This window comes from Bubalus bubalis, chromosome 4 (assembly GCF_019923935.1).
Source record: "Bubalus bubalis isolate 160015118507 breed Murrah chromosome 4, NDDB_SH_1, whole genome shotgun sequence".
Lineage (NCBI taxonomy): Eukaryota > Metazoa > Chordata > Mammalia > Artiodactyla > Bovidae > Bubalus > Bubalus bubalis.
This window is the reverse complement of record NC_059160.1, coordinates 86,766,825-86,777,104: the sequence shown is the minus strand read 5'-3', so window position 1 is coordinate 86,777,104 and position 10,280 is coordinate 86,766,825. Positions and strand designations below refer to the sequence as shown.

Here is a 10,280-nt window from a genome sequence, read left to right as displayed (position 1 = left end):
TAGAAAAAGTAACCAGGAGAGCATGTAATCAAGACAAATAATTTCTTATATTGCAGCTGTAATATGTATTGCAATTGCTGAGCAAAGATTCCTAAAATAGAAAATGCGATTTTAAAATAATCTGGAACAATAGAAGAAAAAGGAGGAGGAGGAGAAGAAAAAGAGGGAGAAAGAGAAGGAGGATGGTGAGGGGGAGTGGAGGGGAGGTAAGAGGAGGGGGATGGGGAGGGAGAGAAGGAGAAAAGGAATATCAGCAGAAAGGGAATACAGGACAGGAATGAGGAGACAGGAAGCGAGAAAAATGATGCCAATGGTCTTGTCTTGTACAGTTTTAATGGAAGGCTGGAGGGGGAGTACAGGTGAGTGGGGAGCACTTTCCCCACACCTGTCACTGAAGATTCCATTAAGCTCCCGATTCAGTTAGCAGAAGTCACAGTTTATCAGGATCCCTGTAGGACAAGAGCAGATAATGCACACCCATGTATGACTTGTTCCTGACCACTTGCTTGCTTTTTAAAGAAGTTCTCCATACAGTTTATCATCCAAATCTGTACACACATGAGAGTGAATGGGGCTATTAACTGGATGAATGCAGGGACAATATGCCTAAACCAGGATTCTCCTGGAAAATGGGGCTAAATGATCATCCCTAATGATCATAAGGTAGCCATCTGTCAGTCATACTGACTATGCTGGAGAGAGCCCTGTCACGTTGGAGAAAACAGCTGGATCCTTGCTTGGCCACAAGTCATCGATGGAGTTTCATCATCATTGTTGAAGAACTTGCATTCTGATGAATTTATGTAATTTCATGTAAGAGGTGATTTGCAAACATCAAGATGTGTTAGTTCTTAAATCAGGCTCTGCTAATGACTGTTCTTGTCGAGAACCTCCTCCTCTGCCATTCTTTTTATTCCCAAAGTGGTTAACTCTAACAAAGAAAGTGCCAAATATGAGGTCTATTGCAACCCTGTTTAAAATGATCATTTCCCCACCTTAAAGAAACTGAGACAGGGGTTGTAAAATGCTCCTTTGAAGTGACTTAAAAGATAAAATTGCTATCTCAGAGGCTGAAAGCGGGGCACCCAGTATCCATTTGGGTTGGTCACAGCTGAGGAAAACATAAGGAAGGATGTGTAGATGAAAAGACCATGCAACAACTTCATTAACCTCAACTGTGCCTGAAATGCAGGAAAACAAATCAGCTAGTTGCTGTAAGGGCTCAAGTGAGCCAGACTCAGGATTCCCCACTCACAATCGCTCTCTCTGTCTCCCACAAATCTGAAGGACATCTTCACAGGCAAAGTTTGCCCTGATATGATGTGGGCCCTTCAGTTTCTGCTACACCCTCTCAGGCTCAAAAGTGTTTATTCACTGTCACTGTACTTCTATTTTCTTGATGTTCTCAGAGTCCTTTAAAAAAAAATAGGTTATAATTAAAATTGTCCAATATATAAATACGTCTATGATGAATAGGCATGTAGTTTCCTTTCAATTTATCTTGGGTTTTTCTGGAAAGTCAGTATCCAATCTTGTTAAGCAGTCATGCAAGTGGGTGTGAAACAAGGTGTTAAACAAATGCAAAACTGAGCACCTAAAGCAACTGAGCTATCTTTATTCATAAAACGTGGTTTAATCACATTAAATTGGACCAAATGTTCAGCATCATTTTATTCTCCCTACAATGTATTAGCTAGAGGCTTAGAAACTTTGTCCTGGCAACCCTGAAATCACCGTCTTATGCGTTTCACTTGAGAGCAAGATTTAGTATAAAATAATTGCAACGGCATCGGTGGAGCTTGAGGACATTACACTAAATGAAATAAGTTAGTCAGAGAAAGACAAATATTGTATAATGTCACTTACATGTGGGATTTGAAAAAGCTGAACTCAAAGATAGAAGAGACTGGCAATTGCTGATGCTGTGGGTTGGAGACGGGGCAAAATGAGTAAAGGTGGTCAAAGGGTTCAAACTTCCAGTTATAAGGTAAGTCCTGGAGATATGATGTATAGCGTGGTGACTATAGTTAAAAATATTGCATTATGTATCTGGAAGTTGCAAAGAGAATGAATCTTAAATGTTCTCATTACAAGAAAAGAAATTGTAACTATGTGAGGTGATGGATAAGTTAATTAAGGTGATCATTTTGTAATGCATACGTATATCAAATCATTATGTTGTACACAAACTAATACAATGTTAGGCTTTGATTATATCTACAGTTATTATTTATAGCTGTAAAAAAGTAGGATCCTATCCAAGATGGTTTAATTCCTGAAGGTTTAAAAGAAAAAACCCTACAGTGAAAGATGGACCCCAGAGTATGCCTGAAGTAGGTCTTCTTTTAAGCCAGTAAATAAATAAAAGTGAACATTCAGACAATGCTTAGTATGTATCTGGAACTATTGTAAGTGCTTTACAAATATTAATTCATTTTAGTGAAATCCAAAAGGCTTTACTGAAGAAAAACAATAAAATGTTTCTAATAACATAAAAACCTTATTTTTAAGTCATGAAAGAGAGAGAAAGAGGGAGGAAAAGGGCAAGAAAGAGTTGGAGGGAGAGCTGAAAACCAAGAAACAGAAATGGGAAAACAAGGAAAGGAGAGACAGAAAGTGAAAATTTTTTTCAATAGGAAAGTTAATTTATGAAAGAAGTTCATGATGAGAGAGAAACAGTATGAAAAGTTACTCATCAAAAATTGCCCCCTTTCAGCATCACTATTTTGGGAATGCCTTTTATCAGAGCATGACACTCATAACAAAAAAAAAATTCCCTGGGGTACAGTGGTTATGACTCTGCCCTTTCAATACAAAGGCTGCAGGTTCAATCCCTGCCAAAAAATATAAATAAAATAAAGAGTAAGAATTAAATTTAAAAATGTTATAAAAGAGAAACAAAATAAAGGTTTGTTGCTACTCTGGCCTGAAGAAGCTTCAGGCTTCCTTACTCCGTAGTCTATTTATTCCCGTGATGAGCAATGCCGGGCCAATAACAGTAACAATTAACATAAATTGAGCATCATCCATATCTCTGGCCTTTGTGTCAGGTTCTGCAATGGGCTTGCTTATCTCTGTTCCCTCACAAATGTTGCTGATGCCATAGGGCTACAGACACACTTTGTGCAGTCAGAAAATAGGGGCTGAATGTCCCTGATTCCTTGGAGTTCAACTAGTCACAGAGCTTAGGCCAACAAATATATTTGCATGAGATTTGGAAAATTCAAATTCTAGGGTATCTAGAAAGGGAAAAGTTCTGTTCTGTTAGTTCTGGAAAACCGTGTCGTGGGAGTATTTCTTTGTCAGATAGAGAAAATGCTGGTCTTTTAAGACCATCTCTGGCTTTATGAGTACTGAGAGCAAGGGGATCCATTTACCTGCCCACGTCATGGAAGAGAGCAGGGGTGGGAGTCATTCTAGAACCAGTAGTTGTGATGGCAGCTTTCTCTTTTCTGAGCTTCCTGCTTGTAGTCAACGTAGAAGCTCACCTAGAGATCAGTTCTTCAAGACCGTTTAAGGAGTCATTCCTAGAAGCTCAGCCTAAGCCTTCAAAGTTTTAAAAAGCATCTAATTTCCTACACTGAATGTCTTCCTGCTTAAACTGGCTTGAATGGATTCAGTTGACTCTACTAAATTTTCACTGAGGGTACCTCAATTGATGGGGACTGGTTCTCTGATTTGGTGGATGGAAGGTAGTGAAGATCCAACTGCCATTAAAGAATGGAATACTTGTCATTCACAACATGCAATGTCAAAAAGCTACTTAAACCATCGTTAAAGCTGTATGCGGTAAGTGTCTGTTAGCACTTTTGGCAGATAGCGGCTACTTCCACAGCACAGTGTGAAAGGCACAAGAAACGCAAGAGAGGTACTGAGGGTTGGATGCTTCTAATATACTTTGAAGCTTAAAGAAAGGAAATCCAATGCTGGATGTTGTAAGTTTTTACATCAAGGCATGGTCAGAGAAACAGGAAGTTTCTCAGACTATCATAAGAGAATTTCTTTGTCTCAAGAAAAATATGCCAGAACTCAAATGTGGAGTGTCATGTTGTTTGGAAAACTGTCTTACAACTTCATGTGAAAGCAGAGCATAGATGGAGAAAGAGTGGAACCATGAAAATTAAAATGGTGAATGAGATGATTCTGAATCTCCCCAACTCTACTGATCATTCTTTGACAATAAAATCATCTTCTCATTCTCTGTCTGAAATAGCTCTTGCTCAAAGTCTCCTCATGTTCCATCTATACTACCTCTTGTTGCTTTCAGATGTTTAACTACATTCCAATATGCTCCAGGAGACCAATTAGAGAGGCAAACCCAGGAAGGAAATGCTGACATGGCCCCCAAATTACAAAACTTTGCTAATTAATTTTAACTATTGCTTCATACCCTGGAGAAGGGAAAGGTTACCCACTCCAGTATTCTGGCCTGGAGAATTCCATGGACTATATAGTCCATGGGGTCACAAAGAGTCACGACTGAGAGACTTTCACTTTCATTGCTTCATAACATAGCAACCAAAAACTTAGTGGCTTAAAGCAACAAAATATTTTCCTAACTCATGAGTCTGTAGTTACCAATTTAGACTGAGAACAACTGGGTGGTCATTCTAGTATGGACCAGGATCATCTATTTATGCCTGGGTTCACTTACATGTCTCAGACCTTAGCTGGAATGACTGGGATGACAGCGAAATACTCATTCTCCAGTAGGATACTCTGAGTCAGTTCATGTGGTGGTAGAAATAAAACTTAAAATAATTCCTTTTAATTCAAGGATAAATAGATAAATCCATAAACATAACGGAAAATATTAGCTGGAATCTCTAAGTAATTGATTAAAAAATCAGAAAGTACATAGAGATTTGAACAGAGATTAACAAAATTTTCCTTGTATATACATACATATATATATATATGTTTATATATGACCCAGGGGTTGAACCCAGATCTCCCTCATTGCAGGTAGATTCTTTACGAACTGAGCCATCAAGGCCTCAAAAACTTTTCAAATATAAAAATCATACAAAGTATGATTCATATGTTATGTTCATAACACAGTGGAATTAAGCTCAAAATTAACCTCAAAAGGTAAGTTCAAAATCTACAAATGCTTAGAAATTAAATATGGATCAAGAATGTATCACAGTAGAAACTGGAAAATGTTTTAAACTAAAGGTTAGTAAATATATTACATATCAAAAAATATATATATTACATATCAAGACACATGGGCTGCTGCTACCGCTGCTCTTTAAGGAAATTTATTGTGTTAAATGCACATATTCAAATAGGCAAAAGGTTTAAATTAATAGTATCCATAAAGAGAAGTTAAAAATATAGCAGATTATAGGAAATAGAAAAAAGAAATAATAAAGAGAAAAAAATTAATAAAGTAACAATGCTCTACAACTGGTATACTATAGAAATATTCAATAAATCCAAAGGAGGTTCTTTGAAGACTAATGAAAAGAATAAAGTCCTAGAAAGACTGGTCAACAAAAAGGAGAAAAAAAAACACAAATTACAATATCAGGAATGGAAAAGAGACCACATTATGGATATTACTGATAATTAAAATCATAAAAAGACATTATATATAATTTATGTCAATATACAATTTCTCCCAAATGACATTGAAAGTAAAAAATATTTATATTTATTAAAGATATTAAATCTGCAATTTAAAAACTTCCCACAAGAGAATTCTGGGTCCAGCTGGATTCATACATGAATTCTTCCAAATGTTTTAGGAAACAAAAATAATTAATCTTACAATTTTTTTCCAGAGAAGAAAAAAGAAGAGAATATTTACTGGCATGTTATATGAGAACATTAATCCTAGGCAAAGACACCAAAAGAAAAGAAAATTATGGATCAGTCTTTCTCAGTAGATGCAAAAACTTTAAGCAAAATATTAGCAAATGAAATTCTGAAGTGTAAAGAAAAGGACAAGTTGAGTTTGTTTCCAGAGCTTGAAATTCATTTACCATTTCAAATGCAATCAGTATATAATATCTCACCCACATTAACAGAATAAAGGAGAAAAAGCATATGTTCAACTTGAAAGATGCAAGGCACTTAATAAAATGTAATGCTCTTTTATGATAAACTTTAAGCAGATTAGGACTGAAAAAGAAAATTTGTTTTCTCATATAGTATTTAAAATTAAAATATATATCACATATTTAATAGTAATTTTCAAGTGGGAGAATATATTTGAAATACATGTATATGACAAAAGGCTCATATCCAGAGTCTACAAAGAACTACATATCTATAAGAAAAAGGTAGGCAACACAATTTTTCTAAATGGTGTTTCACAAAAGGGAATCTCCAAATGTGAAACACGCTCAAGTTCAGATACCAAGAAACGCAAATTAAATCCACGATATGTTACCAGTAGACATCCACCAGACGGAAAGGGTAAAAAAGAAGGAAGAAGACGAGGAGGAGTGCTAGGATGGGTGATAGGAGAGGGAGAAGAGAAATAGAAGGAGAAGGAGGAAGAGAAAGAGAAGAGAGGGGGAGGGGGAAAGGAAGAGAAAGAAGAAGGAAGAGGGGATAGAAGCAGGAGAAGGAGCGGGGAAAGACAGAGAAGACTTCTTCTGACAGAGAAAAGGAAGAAGTAGGAGAAGAAAGGCAAATGTTAATAAGGATACACTCAGCATCTGGGGCTCTACTGATGCAGCACCTGGACATAAAGGTACCAGTGCTTTGCAAAGTGTGTGGCAGCATCTTCTACAGCGGAATATATGTATACTGTGCGTGCATGCTAAGTTGCTTCAGTCCTTTCCAACTCTGTGTGACCCGATGGACTGCAGCCTGTCAGGCTCCTCTGTCCATGGGACTCTCCAGGCAAGAGTATTGGAGTGGGTTGCCATGCCCTCCTCCAGGGGATCTTTGCAATCCAGGGATTGAACCCACATCTCTTAGGTGTCCTGCATTGGCAGGCAGGTTCTTCATCATAGTGCCAGCTGGGAAGCCCATATGTATACTACATGATCCAGTAATTCCGCTCACAGACCCATAGATTCTATGTTGGGAATAGACCCAACATAGACCTGTACATATATTTATCAAAAGACATATAAGAATGTATTCATTTACAGCACTCCTCATAAAAGTTCCCCTACTGAAAACATCACAACATCCATCAACAGTAGAGTGGATAAAAAAATCATAGTATATTTATATAATAGAGGAACAAAGCAACAAGAATACACAAAATATAACAACACACAAAATCACTGATGAATCTCACAAATACAATACTAAGCATAAGAAGACAGACACTAAAGAATAGAACAGGCAAAACTAATCTATGGTGATAGAAGCTAGGAGAATGGGTACTCTGAGAGGGGTAGATGGGAAATTCAGGGAGGCTTCTGGGGTCCTGGGCGTGCCTGTTTTTCCAGCTGGCTGCTGGTTTCAGTTTATGTAACTCTAAATTTGCTCATGTCTATATTTATGTTACTCACAAGTAAAATTTGAAATTAAATCTGTTCCTTGCAAAGACATGTAAAAATTATTCATTTTTGATTTATTCATGAGCTTTAATTCCTTTCTTAGCATTATTATCTTTAGTTATCATGCCTTGTTATCATTTGACAAATTTATCTTTTTGAATAAGGTGTTTATGAAATGTTATGCCTAAAATATTTCTCAGATTTGCATTTTGTGGTTAATAGGTTTGAAATGATTAATACTTTCAAATAATCCTGTTCTGTAAACACTATCCACCTGAGAAAATCTCTCTGCAGGCGCTAATGTATACAGGAAGCTCAGAGGAAATGCTAAATTGAAACCATTCTTAATTCAAATCTTAATTCAATAGTTTTATATTGAAGTGAGCAAAATTTAGAAGCCCAGATATTTTCTCAGGTAGCATCTTTTTTTTTTAAGAAGAAAGATTTTATTTTGAACAGGTTTGATGGAATGTGTGCTACAGCAAAGTCTGGTTGTAGCAAGCAGTTTACTTTCAAACCTGCACTGTATAAATTGGACATTACTTAGAAATGATTAATTTCTGGTAAAATGTAGATTCAATCCAACATTATGCCAACTTTTACATTTATTGTAGATCCTGTCTCAGTACTAGAGGTTAAATTTTCATCACTCAAAAATGAGAATAACCTTACAGCTACTACTAAGGTAATGAACTGTGAAATTAATTCCCTACTATTGCTTTGAAAATATACCCCTAGGTTGTTAAGAGAAATTCTGACTTCATCCATATCTGTTATTTAATTCTTCAGTCATCATCTATCATTGGCTTGATTGTCACTCCTCTTCTTATTTGACCCCAAGCAGTGTTTCTCAACTCTTTGACTAAGGGCAATATTTTTTTCTTCTACTTCCAGGCACACAGAATTGGTCAAAACAATTTTGCCCAAATCAGCCTTGACTGCACTAATTCCTCCTCCTGTCGACAGGGATCCTCTGTTCACCATAAGCACTTCATTCTTTGATGGCTTTGGCACTTTTGCTGCTTTCTTGCCTCCTTCAGTGCGTCCACCTAGGAGCCATCTAAATAGGAAATAGAAAATTTCCAATTCTGTGAAGATCTCAGGTAAAGTTTCAATCACACCAAGTAACTGCCACACCATTCTGTCAGCTTGGCACAAGGTAGGGTCAATTTTTGTTCAAACTCCAATAAGACCTCCTAGAGCAGCATATTAGGGTTTCCCAGGTAGCACTAGCAGTAAAGAACCTGCCTGCCAATACAGGAAATATAAGAGATACGGGTTCAATCCCTGGGTCGAGAAGATCCCCTGGTGGAGGGCATAGCAACCCACTCCAGTATTCTTTCTTGGAAAATCCCATGGAGAGAGGAGTCTGGTGGGCTACAGTCACAGGGTTGCAATGAGTCAGGCACAACTGAAGCGGCTCAGCACACACACAGAGCAGCATACTGAAGATCGTTATGCTCTGCGAAAAGTGATGAAAACATGAATTTTCCTTCAGTATCTTTGGAAACAACACTGGGTCTGACTTCCATCTCCTGACCCACATTTAATACTCCTTTTAGACCACTACCACCAGCTACATTCTCCTTAAGGTCATCAACTTCACATCCAGATTTGTTGACATCAAAGTATCTAATAACAGTAAGTTGGGGTTCTTAAGTGAAGTCTCTTGAGGGCACTGGAAATTTCTTTACTATGTATTTGCAGACAACTTCAATATTGTATTTTAGCTGAGCAGAAATTGGAATAATAGGAGCTCTTTCTATGCTATTGTACCTTGTACAAATGCAAGGATCTGTTCATACCATTCTTTAGTCCGGCTTTTTTTTAAAAAAAAAAATCGATTTTACTTTGTAGAATCAAAATATGCTTCAGTTTCATAATTTCCACAGCAGTCAAGTGTTCAGAAGTCTGAGGCTGAGAACAAGACTCATTCAGTTCAGTTCAGTTCAGTCACTCAGTTGTGTCTGACTCTTTGTGACCTCATGGACTGCAGCATGCCCTATCCATTACCAACTCCTGGAGCTTGCTCAAACTCATGTCCATCGAGTTGGTGATGCCATCCAACCAGCTCATCCTCTGTTGCCACCTTCTTTTGCCTTCAATCTTTCCCAGCATCATGGTCTTTTCCAATGAGTCAATTCTTCGCATCAGATGGCCAAAGTGTTGGAGTAAACTGATCACATGGACCAGAGCCTTGTCTAACTCAATGAAACTATGAGCCATGCCATGTAGAGCGACCAAGACAGATGAGTCATGGTGGAGAGTTCTGTCAAAATGTGGTTCACTGGAGAAGGGAATGTCAAACCACTTCAGTATTCTTGCTTTGAGACGACCATGAACAGTATGAAAAGGCAAGACTCATTACCAGCTATCAACAGAGAAGCGGCATCCATCACTGGGGCATTGTTCAGCATAGAGTCATCGCAATATCGTAATATTCCAGGGCAGTCAACAAAGGCAACATGCATGTGTGCATCCTCAGTCATGTCAGACACTTTGCGACCTCATAGACTGTAGCCCAACAGGCCCCTCTGTCCATGGGATTTCCCAGGCAAGAATACTACAGTGGGTTGCCATGGCCTACTCCAGGGAATCTTCCCAACCCAGGGATCAAACTTTCATCTCCTGCTCTCCTGCATTGGTAGACAGATTCTTTACCACTGTGCCACCTGGGAAGCCCCAACAAAAGAAATATGGTGAAGGACAATATAGGTCATCAAATTTATAAATCTTAGCCTGCTGCTGCTACTGCTGCTAAGTCGCTTCAGTTGTGTCCGACTCTGTGCTACCCCATAGATGGCAGCCCAC

The 10,280-nt window shown here is 37.9% G+C and overlaps 1 pseudogene; it reads right to left on the bottom strand.

Annotated features, from left to right (window-relative positions):
• Positions 1–8,254: 8,254 nt before the first annotated feature.
• Positions 8,255–9,940, bottom strand: LOC123465715 (annotated as a pseudogene).
• Between the last annotated feature and the right edge of the window lie 340 nt (positions 9,941–10,280).